General features: G+C 36.7%; 1 long non-coding RNA gene across 1 annotated transcript; it reads left to right on the forward strand.

Annotated features, from left to right (window-relative positions):
- Positions 1-9,789: 9,789 nt before the first annotated feature.
- Positions 9,790-16,322, forward strand: LOC139125458 (uncharacterized). The gene is made up of 3 exons (XR_011550226.1): positions 9,790-10,029; positions 13,686-13,991; positions 15,873-16,322. It is a non-coding gene; the product is annotated as an uncharacterized lncRNA (long non-coding RNA).
- The last annotated feature ends 1,095 nt before the right edge of the window (positions 16,323-17,417 follow it).

Consider the following 17,417-nt stretch of genomic DNA (forward strand, 5'->3'; position numbering starts at 1 on the left):
TTTTAAGGGACCACTTAGATATGACCCCTAAACATTTTTAAGGACTGGCCTAGAGAGGCACTTTGAAATAGTATAGAACCAATCAGATATGATCCCGAAACCTTCAAATGCATCCAGGTCCTCTAAATAATACAGCAATCATCAAGTTTTGACCTTTAATCTTGACATTTTCAAGAATGTGTATCAATGAGATGAATGATCCTTAAAAAATTGTCAAAAAGGATAAATTTACAATTTTTGAAAAGCAGATGGCTTTAAATACTACAATTTTTTAAATACTACTTTAACATTTAATTCAATAATTACAGTTTTGATGTTTTCACTAGAAAAATTGATAATTACTAAATGCTTTGAGTAAACCCTCTCTTAGAGAGCACATTCTGTGACTTTTACTGTTCATCTTATAATCACAAAATAGTTCCAATTGTGTTACGCAGATGTCGTGTCTTCATCGCCATGGTAACACCGAAATACAGTTGGACCACGGACGCATATTTCCCCTTTATTGTTGATAGGAAGTATACGGAGATTTCGTCGACTATCTTCACTTCAGAGTGCGCTATTGGCCGATCAACAGTCCGGATTGTGTCATCGATTGAGTCGTTGACACGATGTGACGTGACCAGAAATGCTTCTGTCATCCCGTAAGTGTTTCGTACGTTTGGAGTCAGGATCTTCATCAGTTTGTCGAGTGTAGGTTGTTGTAAAATATTTCCTCCAATGAATACTAATCTCATCGATGGTAGGTCATATGTATCTGACAGGTTAGCTATCTGAAACGCACGGGCTGGATACTCTCTAAGATATGAAGAAGTGTTTTGACGTCAGCTGACTCGGTCAGGACAAGTCTGTCGCCATCCGTCACCATTGGAGCAAGGAGAGTTTCAAATACTACAGAAAATATATCCTCAAAGAAGAGATGGCAACCAGCTAATCCATCGTTGCTCTCTGAGTGAATTTTTGAAGCAGAGATGAAACTTTCGACCAGAGAGTGAACTACGGCCTTCTGTGATCCAGTACTACCTGAGGTGATATAGATGACACAGGGATCTTCTGGCTGAATTTCATTTCCCATAATATCAAGTTGAGAATTTCCTCCCCCTTCGCACATGCGTATGACTTCGTTCATAGCAAAGCAGGCGCCTTTACTCTCTCCAGAATCAATGTTGATGAAAAATCGAATACTTGGAAGGGGTCGCAAGCAAGATGGAATACCGGATTCTTCAACACCTGGAGCGTTTTCTTTTATGACTGCTTGAAAACTGTTATCAAAGATCATTGCTGCACAGCCAGTATCGTTTACTTGTCGTGTTAGCTGGTCCACCTTTGAGAATGGACGAAGTCGAGCAGCTACAAGGCCAGTTTTAACAGCACCTAAGTAAGCCACGACGAATTCATATCTTTTGCTGGTAAGTATTCCCAACTTTTCACCTTTCTGAAGACCGAGCTGTATCAGTCCTTTGGCGAATCCATCGATTTGAAGTCTCAATTTTGTATAGGTTAGTCTTCTTATTTCACCATTTTGTTCATAAACTTTGTACTGTATTGGTTAGCAATGTACACCCGACACAACTCAACTACTAACGGATAAACTGGTAGCAGCGCTCATCAAAAATAGCTTGGGGGGGGGGGGTTGCGCAAAGTGACAGAGAAATGCAATGCAATGTTGGTATGGTGAGATGAATTAGCTTGCCCGGAAACCGTATCTCAAAGTGAACATTACAATTTACACGAGGAAAGAAGTGAGTAAGGATGATAAAGTGGGGATTTTGATCACAATATGTCTTCTAGGAAATCGGTTTTTGTTTATATGCGGTTACTGTATATGAGAATCGCATACATCGTACGCTCTTTTGTCAGAAATAAGCCGTCCTTGAGATGTGCAAACCGGCAAACGAACAAAAAACGGACAGACAGACATAAACACAGACATTGCTGCGACATTAGCTCACGTGGGTTTACACGTAAGCCCAAAACTCCGTTGGCTATGCGAGTCCGAAACGAGTAAATATTGCTCTATATAGGCAGAAGTGAATCAATGAATTATTTTATATCATGAATATTATGAACCATTTTATACAAAAAACGATAAGAATAACCTTTGTCATTGACCTTTTTCCCACTATAATAATATAAGACAAGAAGTCTTTGTAATGTTTTCTTTTTTTCATGTATTTGGGCACAGTCCCTCATATGAAATTGTACCGCTTTCTAAAAGTGACTAATAAGCCCGTTGAGGCTTGGTGTAATGTCACTAGTCACTATAATAAATATCTATCTATCTATCTATCTATTTATCTTACCAATTTGTTAATTTCTTGAGATATCGCGCCAAGAGACAAAGAAACAGACAGATAGACAGACAGACATGCAGACAGACAGAAAGACAGGCATGCAAACATACACACAGACATTGCTATGACATTAGTTCACGTGTATCTACACGTTAGCTAAAAACTCCATTGGCTAAGCAATACGGAAACTTGAGTAAATATTTCTTTACATATGGAAAAGAGAATCAATGAATTATTTTCTGTGACAGATTTATTAATTCGAATCGAATGCAACAAACGGTTGAATTTAATTTACTTCTTGAATATAATTGCCTCATTTACGTCCTGTGGATCCGAAGAAATACATTAGAAACGCCAAAATTATGGGTACCCCTGTTAACTATCATACATTTAAGTAAACCCCTCTCTAACACAGGAATTTGACATTGTGATTTACACCCCGCCCCAACTTGGAAAAGTTAAATGTCAAAACAAGCTTTTGTATAATTTACGGATACATGTACATCTATAGTAAAACCCTTTCCAATCCCGGTTTAGCCTGTTACATATTTTACCATCAATTACGGTTGAAAAGCTGAAACCAACTAAGAAAATTAAAAGTCTCAAGAGATGACAGAAAAGCTCATCCATCATATTGTTTAATTTAGATGGCCATTGTTAATTGAGTTTCACTTTATTGAACTTCACTAAAATAAATATAAATTTCTGTGATAATATAGGTCGAATTCACAGCAATTCAGTTTTATCCTAGATTCTGTGCACTATAATAGTATCTGCTGAGAGCATTCCTCCATTATGACCTAGCTCTCCTTCCACCTCTGTATTTATAAAACTGTGTCAGTTTTAATATAAAGAGTATTTCATGCTTGTCTATCATTTTGTATCTTTTTATAGCTGCACCAACAGATTCAGTACAACCCCTCCCCAAAAAAACAGGTAGCCCCTTCTTATTCTTCTCCGGATTTAAGTTACCCTCCCTGTATAATTTTTAAGTGACGCGCTGATTCCTCCCCCGGCCGTACATAATGGCCGACCCCCTAAACGGGGATCCTCGCATCAAAGTTAAGAATATCTCTCACTTTGAAATTATTTCCTATAGTTTGCCTCTACCTGACCCGCGTAAGCTAAAGGTCAAATATCTGTAACCGGAACGACATATCTTGAGATCAAAATATGGTGATGTGGTACGCGTTACAACGACATTTGTGTAGACGATATGTGGTCATATATGTAAATCATCTGCTATTCTTACAACGTTAACTGAAAGATTGAGTGAACGCAGACCTTATATTTGGCTGACATGTGACACATTTATTGACAGCCTGAGAAATCCTGTTGTCTGGTTTATTTCCTCACAGTAAGATACACTTATATTTGAGAGCTCAACGTGACGTTCTAGTCTTAAATTCGCTAATGTCGAAGTGAATGGATGTTTCACAAACCTTCTTCTTAGCGATTATGGAGAACATAGATCACTTTGAGATTATGAATATCAAACGCACCATCATACTGAATCGATGGATATCTTTGAATATCTTAACACCGTCATAAATCATATTTAAAGGGAACTTTACTGATGAAATGTACACATGTTATTTCCCAACAACGTACTGAAGTCACAGACTGGTACCACGATAACCATGTTGATACCATCGCTTGGTGTTGAGATAAAATTGCTACTGACGACGACATTCTGAAGCTGTTTTACCTTACCAACACTGTTTGTTTTCGTATGCCACCATGTCTGCGAACACGGTTGCTGTACTTATTCTATCGTGTTGTAAGTATATTTTAGTCTTTTAGTCATTCCTCAATGTTTATTAGACCCTAACCGTGTGGTGGATTTACTCGGAATAACAATTATTCTGAGTACGTAAGCTCTCTACGGTGTGTATATGGAAATTAGTCTGTGTTGGAAACGGTGATATGAAAACGTTTAATTTTCGATCTTAAGAGTTACAGTCTAGTATTTTGATATTTTTACCGACGCTTCTTTTATCTGAAAAATCCAAACATACACTACAAACCCTTTCATACTGATCAGTATTTGAACTACGCGTGTCATCGCCCATTAAAATAGGGATTTCGAGTTTGTATCCAACCGAGTGGATTACATAGAATGCGATCGTTTGTGAAAGAGAAAAAAACAGCAACTCTCTCGCAAAATGTGCTTTTTTTCGTGGACGTTTAATCGAGTCTAAAAAACAGAGACCATGTGAAAAGTGCATATTGGCTGCGATCGTGAACGACAGATCGTTTTGGCATATCATAATGGCATCTCTGAGGCCCTAAACCTGTATGATAAATTCTATCATGGCATGATGGTTTGTTTAGAGGGCTCTGATGTAAATTACAATATTTATCTATTGTAATCAGATTACCCTCTTGAAATAAGTATAATAATAATAATAATAAGAGGCAGACACTTCACAAGTGAACGATAGAATGACATAATTGTGTGTCGAGATCGGGTCAATAGCTTTATGGAGGTTGTACCAACTTACTGTGCTATGGGAAATTTCAGTGTCAAAACAGTTCTCTGTGACATATTCTTTGCTTTGACTTGCCCTGTAGTATAAAGACTGTTTTTGAGAGGGGGGGGGGGTTAAAAGTTATAATTAATTAATACTTCATTTCTGTTTGTGCGTTTAAGCAACCGACAAAAAATGATATAAAATTTAATTTCTAACAAATCAGAACACACTAGTACTCTTTGCATTGAAATTTTCATTCGAAACATTTTTGCTGACAAATAGTTGTTCGAGAACGAGGTGTAACATCGCAATTTGAAGCTTGTTGCTTTAGTTTGCGCAAATGTCGCAGACATACAACTGTTCACTATATTATGTTTGAAATTTAGACTAAGCGGCTATGTCAGACTTGATTGGTTGATTGGTAGGGAGTTTTAATCTATTTTATATCTTAAATGGATGGTCAATAAACAAATACATATTTTGATAACCGTTTTTTCTCGCATCCTTGGTTTTATAACAACAACTTTGGTAGCACATAATACTAGAGGTATTTGAATACAAGTCTCGCATCGATTCTTTCACTTTCCGTTATGTACGCTGAGGTGACATAGCTTGCAATTATATATATTAGGAAGAAATGAAATGAAAATATTTCATCATCATATTTTATAGTTCTCTTTAAATCTGGTGCAAGTACAACTGTGAGTGGCCCGACTGAGACACTGTACATTAATGCAGGAGAGTCTGCATCATTCAACTGCGTTGTTACCTGGGATACCAGTCCTGGCATCCACTCAATTCTCTGGGGAAGAAGCTTGGATGATGGTAGTAAATGGAACAACATAGCAGCGTGTTTCAATGTTGATGAAAGTTGCTTATTTGTTGATGGACTACAAACTGTGTATTCCATTGAACGTAGTGGGCAAGCTAATCACGTCTTCAAACTTAGCGTGACGTCAGCAACACTGAATGAAGACGCACACTATGACTGCTGGCCTTTCGTTGATGGTCGACCTACAGCTCCTCATGCAAGACTGTACGTTTTAAGTGAGTTAAGTTTATATTAAAAGGATAATTCGATCGCCCTGTGCAAGAGGGCCTCCTAACGTCTCAAATCATATTATTACCTATTTGGTAAAGGTGTGTGTCTTTTTAAAGTCTTATTGCCGCACCCTCTATCCCCAATAAAATGTAATTACATTACAAAGAACGTTTCCTTCTATTATTATTTTTATGAAAAATAGCTACCAGTTGAAATGCAAAGCGGTCAACATAATTTTGGAGCTTTTTCACTTTTCTTCTCTTATTTGGAAGTAACCTGACGAATCAGTTTATTCCTACAATTATAATTCAATGATATAAAAAGAGAAGCAGATGAGAATATACTTTTAGATGAAATCGACATCACTTCACTATCCATTTTTTCCAAATTAGTTCCAATCGTGTTATATATATATATATATATATATATATATATATATATATATATATATATATATATATATATATATATATATATATATATATATATATATATATATATATATGCTTGTAGTGACTTACGAACTGATGAGATGTTCAGAGTCTACCTTATTTCCAATCCCAACATTGATTGACGGCGACGTTTCGGTATGACTAGCACACCTTTTTCAAGCACTGATGATAATAAAACCAGAACAAAGCATGGTGTAATGCGCATGTCTGCATAGTAAATCATAAAAGTCACATGACAACGCTAATTTTGGATGCCTGATGGTTCATAGTCATTAAGTCCGTTTGGATACATTGTCCCAGCTCTTGAGATCCAAAGACTTTCCAGGTGTTTTGTAGTTTCTGGATCATTGCCACGAACAAGGCAGAACATATATATAAAAATAACTATATCTATATATATATATATATATATATATATATATATATATATTATATATATATATATATATATATATATATTTGTGCGTGTGTGTGTGTGTGTACTGCAACGGGGAATTATTTCTCTATCCAGATCCTTTGAAAACTTTTCAGCCGACTTTATCAATCGTGTTTATTAGCACTACTACGCATGCGTGATCGTAAAACATTATCCAGATTCGATCGAAACTGCTGATACCGTCCTCCGCCCCGATTCCACGTTTGTGTTTGTGTTCTTATGTCTATCGCTTCCTTTATAACTCAATCCGACTCCCGATCCAAGATTTTGTCATTTTCTACCATGGAATTAATGCCCGATCCTTGCGAGGAGCATAGGCTTTCAAGCAGCGGCACTTCGGGTGTTTGTAAACATACTTACAGTAATTCTGCGTGTTATAATTTCATTCAGAAGATATGGAAGTTCTGGATAGAGAAATAATTCTCCGGTGCAGTACAAAGAATTGAGGTACAAAGAGGCAAACATCATAAACAAAACAAAACTTTATTGTACTCCGCGTTTTCTGATACCGAAACTTACTTACTACGAAATTCCATAGGAAAAAGACATATTACTATAATAATAATTGTGACACCATGGCAGTATAAGCTTGTAATCAAGAGATCTGTTAGGGCACACCAATATTTTGAAACCCTCAAGCTGACTCCAAAACTAGGCCTTGACCTCACCCTCCTTGATAGATAGTCACTTTCTTTACTTCTGGCCCATGGTTTTCCTGATGTTTTCGGAGTGGCTAGTCGCCAGGATGTCATTTGAAGTGTGCAAATGTTGGAATTCGGCGTTATTTCAACACATAACTTTTACAACTGCAGGTGATTTGACATGTTGCAGAAGATCCCATATACCTTAATTGTTATACAATTCTCTTGAGAAGGAATGATTGTTTTTATATGCACAAATTTTCAGATCAAGTAACCAGTACTACCATCAATGAATCTGAAGATCCAAAAACAGTCGAATCTGGTACTCCAGTGATCATTACATGTACGACAACATCCGGGAACCCTCCAGCTGATCTACTGTGGACAATAGGAGACAATGACATCACACATTTTAGTGACAAGACAGCACAGAGACCGGAGATGACACCAGACTATACGACACAGAAAGTAATCTCATGTATGCATTCAATGCTTCTGATGACCAGCAGAATTTAAAGTGTCAATCATTTCAACATGAAATCTTGACAGCCAGAAGTTCAGAGATTTTAATGAATATTGAACGTAAGTATCTGTCACGGTCAATCAACGAAAAACTGTAATTATGGCATAAAATAATCCGCAACTGCTCATTCGCGTTATTATTCTGAAGTTATGGTCTTGGGGACAAAACAACAATTAGGTAAAATAACACGCAAGCATATTGATATCGGAGGTAATCAGATCAAATTACGGTTCATCACGTCCGCAATCTTGGAGGCTGGCTCGACTCAAATCTATCGATGTCTTTTCACGTTAACCAAGTTTTCAAGAAAGTCAACCATAACTTATATAATCTACGTCGTATTCGTAAATACTTGAATCAGAAAGCTTGTGAAACTTTGGTCCATTCTCTCGTCAGTTCTCATCTTGATTATGCAAATCTGATATTGTATGGAATGCCGTAGTACTTGTTCGATCGATTGCAGCGAGTACAGAATAATGCCGCACGACTATAGTAAAAGGTTTGAGAAAAAAGTGACAGAATATCACAATCTCTCATAAAGCTTCACTGGCTGCCTGTACAGGCGAGAGTTAATTTTAACGTAATTTTGCGAGATTTTAAAGCCTTGAATAGCAAAACACTTACGTATGCAGGATTTGTTCACACCTATTAGCAATTCACGTTACAATTTACGTAACGATAGTATTCACAATCTTCTTGTAACTTGTTCATTTAATACACTCAACGTAACAACAGAGCGCTCACTATTTTTGGGCCAAAGCTATAGAACTCAATTCCCAGACAATGAAAGTTAACCACTGACGTGAACTAAAAACACATTTGTTTTAACAGTACTATATATTGTAGAGACCAAATGCAATGTGCTTTTTTACTAACAGCTTTAGCCCAACTTTTAACATTGTATCCCGTTTTATTTTTCGTTTTCGGCTGTGATTTTGAACTTGCAGACTTTTGTATGGTTTATTTTTATTATGTGTAGCGCTTTTGGATATTTAGGAATAGAAAAGGCGCTCTAGAAAATAAATAAACTTCAAACTTTATTCCGACTATTTTCCTATTTTTGGCACGTCTTTTGGAACTCTGCCATAATCATCAGTACTGATTCATTCAAAAAGACGTGTGTAATTACATCCGTATTCATCATTGAGTTTTGTCTGTGATTCTACGTTAAACTTTACATTTTCACTTTATGCCAAAGTAATTAAATTCTTTGTTTTGCCTCCCCAACCGCGTAGGTTTTTAAGGTTTTCATGAAAAACACACACATGTATTTGAATAGGAAATGTTAGGACATTACCGCTTAGCTTTTGTGAACTAAAATTTTGCTACAATTTTTTATGTGCGCAATCAAATTACATTGTGTTAATTTTCTTGTGTGTGTTTTTCAGCCGCTTAGACGCGTACCTTTCCCATTTTGAGTGGACGCAAAACAAAGAATTTAATTACTCTGGCCTTATGCCACGAAGCAGTAAAACTTATTATTATATAAACCTACTAGTGATCAATCGATTAGAAGTGCTTGGATTGAATGAAATATAACTATTGCAAAAGCGGAATAATACGGAATAAATGCTGGCTAAGTGATTCCTGTGATTCCTGTTTCGGCATTCTTCAATTCTTTACACGTTTGCCAATTCATTTGTAAACGTCTTTAGAATCAGGACGTGGGGTATCAGTAACGAAATCACAAATGTTTCAATTGGCATTTTTAGCATACGATATTATGTTTTCAACAAAAAAGAACCTAAAGTAAAATATTTTCATCATTTTTCTTTGGGGAGGATAGACGACGTAAATCGTTCCTTACACACACCATGCAGAAACAAACAGACACTGCGTCTAGACATGGTATGAAGGTTTAGTCTTCGAGATGTCCATATAAGCATCATATTTTGATCGTTATATTTATTCTTTGTTTAAGATGCCCCTTTAATCCACGCCATTGGTGTGGAAAGCTGGGAAGGCAACACAGTAAGTGTGGAATGTGATGTAAGTGCCAATCCTGATGACGTCACATATTCCTGGGAGAGTGATGATGGACAGACTGGAGGTAATTCCAGGACATGGACATTGACAGATGAAGATGGTGACGATGAAGTCACTGTGACTTTTAATGCAAGTAACGTGAAGGGAGAAACATCCCTGACAGATGTTGTGAAAAAACCTTGTGAGTACGATATATCCTTTAATTTTTCGTTACATCTCTATACACTGAAATGCTAGGTGTCAGCCCGTCAGGTTAGCTACAGGTACGACAAGGAAAATTGAACATGTTCCTAAAATCGTGTAATGTAGTCAAATGAAGATTAAAAATCGTTTTTGGTGAGCATGTGTTATTTAAAACCAAGCCTCAACCCTTGTGTGTCCATATGTGCGTGTCTGTGTATGTGTGTGTATTCAAACGGTGAAAAGTTCACCATGTTCGTTTTAACCGTTTTCAAAATTTATAATTTTTCTTAGCAGACAGCATATGCATGTCATTTCGCAAAGGTGATCGTCTTGTTAGTCGTTTAAGACGTCCCTATTACCTAGACAGTGTTACCGAAATAGTATTCGTCCTTGACATTACTATAACTTTACACGATTTTAAGCTCCAAGTAACGTAACTCTCACTCTGGAAGGAACTGCAGGGTCATGTTGTTAAATGTATAACTTCTTGTGAGCGGAGAGGGATAGAAATGGCTGTAGCAAAGCTGTAAACATTCGCTAGTAGTGTAGAGGTACATGATTTCATCTTCCTTTCACTAGTGACTGAATTTCACTTAATTGAGATAAATTTGTGTTTACTTATGAAACCATCCAATCTCTATAACCTCTTATGTCACAGTAGTGTTCTGACTGTACGTAAACTGTATTCAAGTGTCTATACATGTGGTGAGTCAGTGTATGACCTCTCACAGTCTGCGTTTTAACTCTTGGTATTGGGAATGTATAGCGTAGATTTTATTTTCCTTTCTTAATGAGTATAGATGTTATGATCAAAAACTATGAAATATATATATATATATATATATATATATATATATATATATATGAATATATATATATACATATATATATATATATATATATATATATATATATATATATATATATATATATATATATATATATATAAGTGTGTACTCAGGTACATCTACTGAAAATGCAGGCTGTTGAAAATAAGGCATTAATCAGTCCGGGTCAGCTCCAAAATGGAGACGCTATACCATAATATTTTCCCCTCTCATTAGCCAATCAGCGGCCAGCGCGCCATCAGTAAAAACTGTATTTCCTGGCAACCTCCACATGCGTCCTTCGTTACGTACGCCATACTGTGTCGAACTCCCGCGCCGTATTCTGTCATAATGTCGAACAGTTGTGTGGCCACTCTGTCAAAACACAATTTCAAAATCGCGTACCAGTTTTATTCTGGCGAAGACAACCAAACCCCATATATCGCTGTGATTCCTAGACTCTGGCTTGAAGTCCTGCGAAATATAAATCGTGTACCTACACAGATCGTTCAGAATACCCCATTTGTATCGGAGATGGCAGCGATACAAATTCTACCGTATGGGGAACAGTTGTGTGGCCACTCTATCAACATATTTTCAAAATCGCGTACCATTTTTAGTCTGCGTTTGACAACTACAAAACAGGTATCGTTTTAAAGCTCTGACATTGCTCTTCTTTCTTGCAAAATGTTATACGCGTACCTACACAAATAACCTTTATAACAGTATTTCTAATAGAGATGACGAACATCCACAAAATGATTCTCGGTACTTGAGCGAAATCGATAAACTTGGGGTAGAAAGAAATCGTCAATATTTCGAATATTTGTTCACTAATCGGACTCCTTGTTGGACATGACCTTCTGCAGAACACGTGGATTATGTTGACTGTCGAAATTCGTCGAAATTCACAAGACAGGGGCTTAATAAGCGCCCAAAACTGCCGATCACACTTGGTGGGTAATTTGTGACCCAGCGTGACCTGTACTTTATTAATGATGTAATCTGGTCGATGATTGGCTGAATGCCGGAATACATTATCATAATGAGTCTCCAATTTGGAGCTGACCCGGACTGTTAATAGGTACACATACCTGTACCACATGTATTATTGGATCTACATGTTTTTCAAAATTCTTAAATTTGTTAGGTGCCTTATAATGTTGCAATATTACAAATTACTCATACAACAAGTCTTCGACTTAAAAGAAAAGCAGATGAGCTTACATATGCAGATTAAACCGACATTACTTCTCCATCCAATTATCCCAATTTAGTTCCGATTGTTTTCGAATGTCGAATATTGCCACAATGCAAACTTACGGTCATGAAATATTATCAGTGCTGGTCCAGACTCTGGCACATGAAGAGTAACTACGTCATTATAGGAGGCATCTACGACCTCAAGACCCATCAGGAGTTCATGACTTCCATAAACCCCTCAAGATGCATGGAATATGATTCTAACCCGAACCTGATAGTACTAACTTTTGCATAATTACATTTCTATATTTTAGTTGGCCTCTTGGTTTTTTGCAACAAGTGCAGCCAAATTGGTATATATGAAAATGTATTCAGAAATGACATGTCAAACAAACAGAGCCGATGATCTGGCTTTATTCTGTCACATTACAGAATGATGGACCCTGATGACAGCACATTGACATAAATCAAATCCCAAATGAGCAGAAATCGAAGCTACTTTAATTCATATGCTTTCTATAAATGTTAGGGACATATTATCCATAAGTGTTTCATTTTAAACATGGAACAGAATTTCTCGAGAAAATAGTGAGATTTCTTCTTAACTATATTGGAAACTGTTGTATAAACTACAAACATCTGCCCTCAACACCAGCGAAAAAGTTAATTAACCTTGACATAGTGCCATTATTTATTTTATCAAATTCAAATAAAATATGTTTCATCTTACCGTATTTGTTGTTTGAAATTTATGTCCTTTTTAAAATATGTTTAATTATGACGTTGTCAAAGACAACATGTACCTTTAAGATTCCAAGACAAGAAATTGACTTTTTTAATCTAAAAATTCTCTATTGGTTAATCAGCTCAGAACCCCTGTAAATTTTACATTTTCTGAAAGCCTAGATATATAGAGACACATTTTAGTAACCACAGTGTCACCATCGCTTACATAACTATCACGTGAGATGTAATTTGCATAACCTTTCAACAATTTGTTTTCCCTATGTTTTGTCTCAATACTTCTAAATATCTGACTCAAACTTGCTGGAATGCAAGCTGTCACAACGCTCTTCAAAGTGTGTCTCAGATTTTTTTATCTTGCTTAGTTTTTGAGCACAATTTTAAAGAAAATTAATTAGGATTAAATTCGTCGCTCTGGAAGTTTTTCTGGCATAAAAATTGTTTAAGAAGGTTTAAAAAAATTCTGAGACACACTTCGGAAGATCCTTAAGACAGCTTGCATTCAAACAAATTTAATTTGAGTCTCAAAGCATCGCAACAAAACAGAATGAAAACCGATTTTTGAAAGTTATGCAAAATTAGCTGTCACGTGATAGGTATGTAATTAATGGTGACACTATTGTGACTAAAATGTTATCCTATATCTAGCCTTTCCAAAAATATATAATTCACAGGGGTTCTGAGCTTGTTGTCCACTAGAGAATCGTTAGCTTAAAGAGGTCGATTTCTTGTCTTTGAACGTTAAAGTGAGTTTCGAAGTTATGACGAGGTATTCTGTTTTTTTCTTTGTGTCCTCCTGTTTGTTATCATGTCTTTCAACAGATTATTTTATTTTCTTTGATTTCTGCAAATGACCATATCAAAATTGGTTTGTTCACAGATGTGCCGACAGTAATCAGTACCACGGATAATCCGTATACGGCAAATGAAGGTGATAAAGTTGAGCTCTCTTGTGAAACTGATGCTGAGCCTCCATTCCAAGAAAGAATTATCTGGGAATGGTTGCAACAAGAGCAAGATGGTTTTGTCCCTGTTAACACATCTTCTGATAGATATGAAATTACTCCAGAGAGTGGTGGTGAAAAAGAAACAACACTAACGATATCTAGTGTCCAAATTATTCATGCCAACACCTACGTCTGCAAGCTTGGAGAGTCGACTGTAAATATTACAGTCATTGTTACAGGTCAGAGTTCCACTCTCAAATATATTCTTTACTTGTAACTGGTTTGGCTTTGGTTGATCGCTTTGCATGGCAGCATTTGAAGTATCGTCCATTTGATTGTTAAACACATGTTTCATAAGGCTTATATTTGATTCGGTAATGTAAACACATCGTTGAAATTCACCCATGCCACATCCACAGTCAAACTTGAGAGACCTCAAATCTACATCGATAATGTACTCGTCATGTCATATCACTAGATTTTCTTTAGTTTAATCCATGGGTTATTATCAAATATATTATAGTTTTGTGATAAATATCAGTGAATTTTGTGACGTCATACCCCTGATTATTACTGATAATGTATCCGATTATTTAGCATTGCGGCCCTTCAGCGAGCACAGCAATACAATTTTTTTTGAAAACGAAAAAATGACTGCGCATTTAAAAGGAGGGAAAGTATTGGACAAACCATGTAATACACAAAACGACAAATCTTGATAATGGTGCATAATATCTATAATAATGTCTTACTGTACGATTTATCAATTTTTTTTAGTCCTCCCGCATGAAATCTTTGTCTGCTCTGTCTGGCTTGCGCTCAGCATGCCGCTGCATGCAGTGCACTGTACCACTACAAGTACTACGATTTTACAGCATGGCTCGCTTCGTTGCCGTATAGGTGAAACAGACCTCATAATAGGTGAAACAGACCTCATAATATCAGTACAATTGCAAACTCCTAGACGATACTGGGTTTGACACATGGCATATTATTATGCATGACAGTGGCCATGTAAACTATGCAAGCGTGAAAGGCTACTCGAACCAGCCATAAACGAGCCAAAAACGGTATGCGCTTCATCGACCTTGACCGGAAGTGTCTACGGAAATTTAACTACGAGCCATTCAAAGTCTCGGTCCAAGGTCAGCTACTGCCAACAATCATAACGACCGAGGACTCTTCGTTGATCTAACATCTCAGCCACCTAGCATCGTTTTTTTCCCCTTGTCATTGGTTTCACCTAGACTGAAAGATTCAGTCGTGTGCGGGCGCTCCTACGGCCCTTTACTACAAAGGGTCGTAAGCCGCAGAGCGCCGGAGCCTTGCCTTGTTCTCAACATCGAGACAGACCCTCCCGTATGTTTGTCAACTTGTTCCTTCAAGAACCCCTTTGCGTCGAGTTTTCCCGTTCGCCGAAATAAAATCGCTCTCCTCAAGAAGCCATCGAAAATTAAATTTATAGACACAATTATTAATGAAATTTGAACATTTGAATAACATTGTTGAACTCTGTTGAGATCGTTTGCAATTGAATGCTGATGATCGTATTGATCAGCTATTGATCAGCTTTTCGTCATGCTGATGTCGATGCATGAACATTCCGTTTTCTTTCATATGTCTGGCATTTCACCGTGTCGGCAAGGTGATGTTGCAAGTTCGATATAGGCGGTAGTGATGCAATTCCTTTTCATTTCCTTCGAAAATACATCGTCTGCTCATTTTTTTTGTGTTGAACGTGCGTGTTCAGTGCAGTGCAGTGTGGAGTGCGTCTTAAGTGTACAGATTCAGGGCCGATCATGCCGGACAAAGCTCACTGGCTGCAAACTCACTTTAAATTTCCTTAATTATTCGTTTTGTACATTTAAAAATTCACTGGCATTGCCGAAGCTATAAATAATAGCAATAATGCACCCCCTCCCAGGCCACAATGGACTCAAGCAAACTTTGCACTCACATGTACTTCGCCTCGTACATTATGTCGTGCAAAGTTTGCTTTCGTTCATTATGGGCCGGGAGCCTGAGGGGTACATTATTGCTTAAGCACTTTATCTTTTACGTGTCCCCCTTTCACTACATGTTACTGTTAAGCACTTGGTCATTTCTTTTTACTCCCATAGCTGCTGTCGTCCGGTTAGCAGACAAAAGCAGATAGAAACAAGGATAAAATCCCAAGGCTTAAGAGTTTATGACACAGGCAAGCAACAATTGAATAGCTAAACACTGGGTATAATCGACAAAATCCACAAATTTACATATCTCAAAAATCAATGCATTGTGCCATCACTTAAATCAGACAAACAAGGGCGCACTGTCACCTGAAGCGTATTGGACATAAATCCATATTTATTACTAAGAATTTCTTGCCTAAAAGACGAATGCACAGAATGTGGATACATTTCTAAGCACCGACTCTATTTGAACGAATTACTATCGGTATAATCTTGGAAGAATGTCATGTCAATTGCAATGATATCTCTCTTTATACAACAACTCTCTTGTCGAGTCCTGAAGATAGATTGTTTAACTTTTCAGAATAAGAGCGTCATAAGACACTGTAATAATTAATATGAGTATAATACAAAGTATAATTGGTGAATTGCTTGTAGATCACGAAATAACATTGCTACTAATTCTATTAAACTTTGACATTACATTTGATATATTGACTCATAAGAAACATAATTATAGGATAAAGCCCGAGTACGAGGGCTCTTCTGGTATATAAAGTCCAACCCAACGATAAAATGTCGAGGCCGCAGGCCGAGACATTTTATCGTAGGGTTGGACTTTATATACCAGAAGAGCCCGAGTATGAGGTTTTATCCGACTTAAAAACTATCGCCCCTAACTGATATATTTTCGTTTTCAATGTATTTACGTCAACCGTCCCCTTTGTCAATGTAACATGTTTAGGATATGAATTAAAACTTTTATTTGTGAAATAGCCTTCCAATGTAATGGAACATCCTATAAATGCCCTAGGGCACATTATATAAATGCCCTAGGGCACAGCAGATTTTGTGTTGCAGCTGGTTTCCGCTGTATTACCAAATTTGAATATTAAAACGTACCAGATGTCTACAGAATATGACATGTTCACTTTTGATTGGACAGTACTTTACTACGGCGCTGTCATTCGTTTCTGGAATTTGGTGACCAGGGCTTTACGTGTAAATAAAACACCCTGAATTGAGCACTCTGATTGGTCAATCAACAGTGGATAGTTTTTAATTATAGTTAAGGAATGATGAATTTACTTGGTATTCAGATTAAATTTCATTTATTGGTGTCACAGTTCCTCCTCTGTTGTCAATGATGAATATAACCCAATCAGATATCTTTGAAAGACTTTGAAAAAACTTCGGTGAAAAGCCGTTATTTGCCATTAATTCCAGAAACAAATATATATTTTTGTTACGCAGCTGTATATGATATTCTTAGAGATGTATCCGATATGATTACTTCTAAAACAACATTAACGAAACGTAACTATTACAACATTTCGAAAAAATGAATGATAGAAATATTTATATTAATAATAATAACAAGGCAGTATTGCTGAAGGCAATGAGTACTTGGGCCGTGATAGAGTAATTTTGAGGACAATATATACTACTATTCAAATATGGTCTTGAATTTCCTCCTGTCAATGAGGCATTTGA

The sequence above is a fragment of the Ptychodera flava genome, assembly GCF_041260155.1.
Source record: "Ptychodera flava strain L36383 chromosome 3 unlocalized genomic scaffold, AS_Pfla_20210202 Scaffold_25__1_contigs__length_14229661_pilon, whole genome shotgun sequence".
NCBI lineage: Eukaryota > Metazoa > Hemichordata > Enteropneusta > Ptychoderidae > Ptychodera > Ptychodera flava.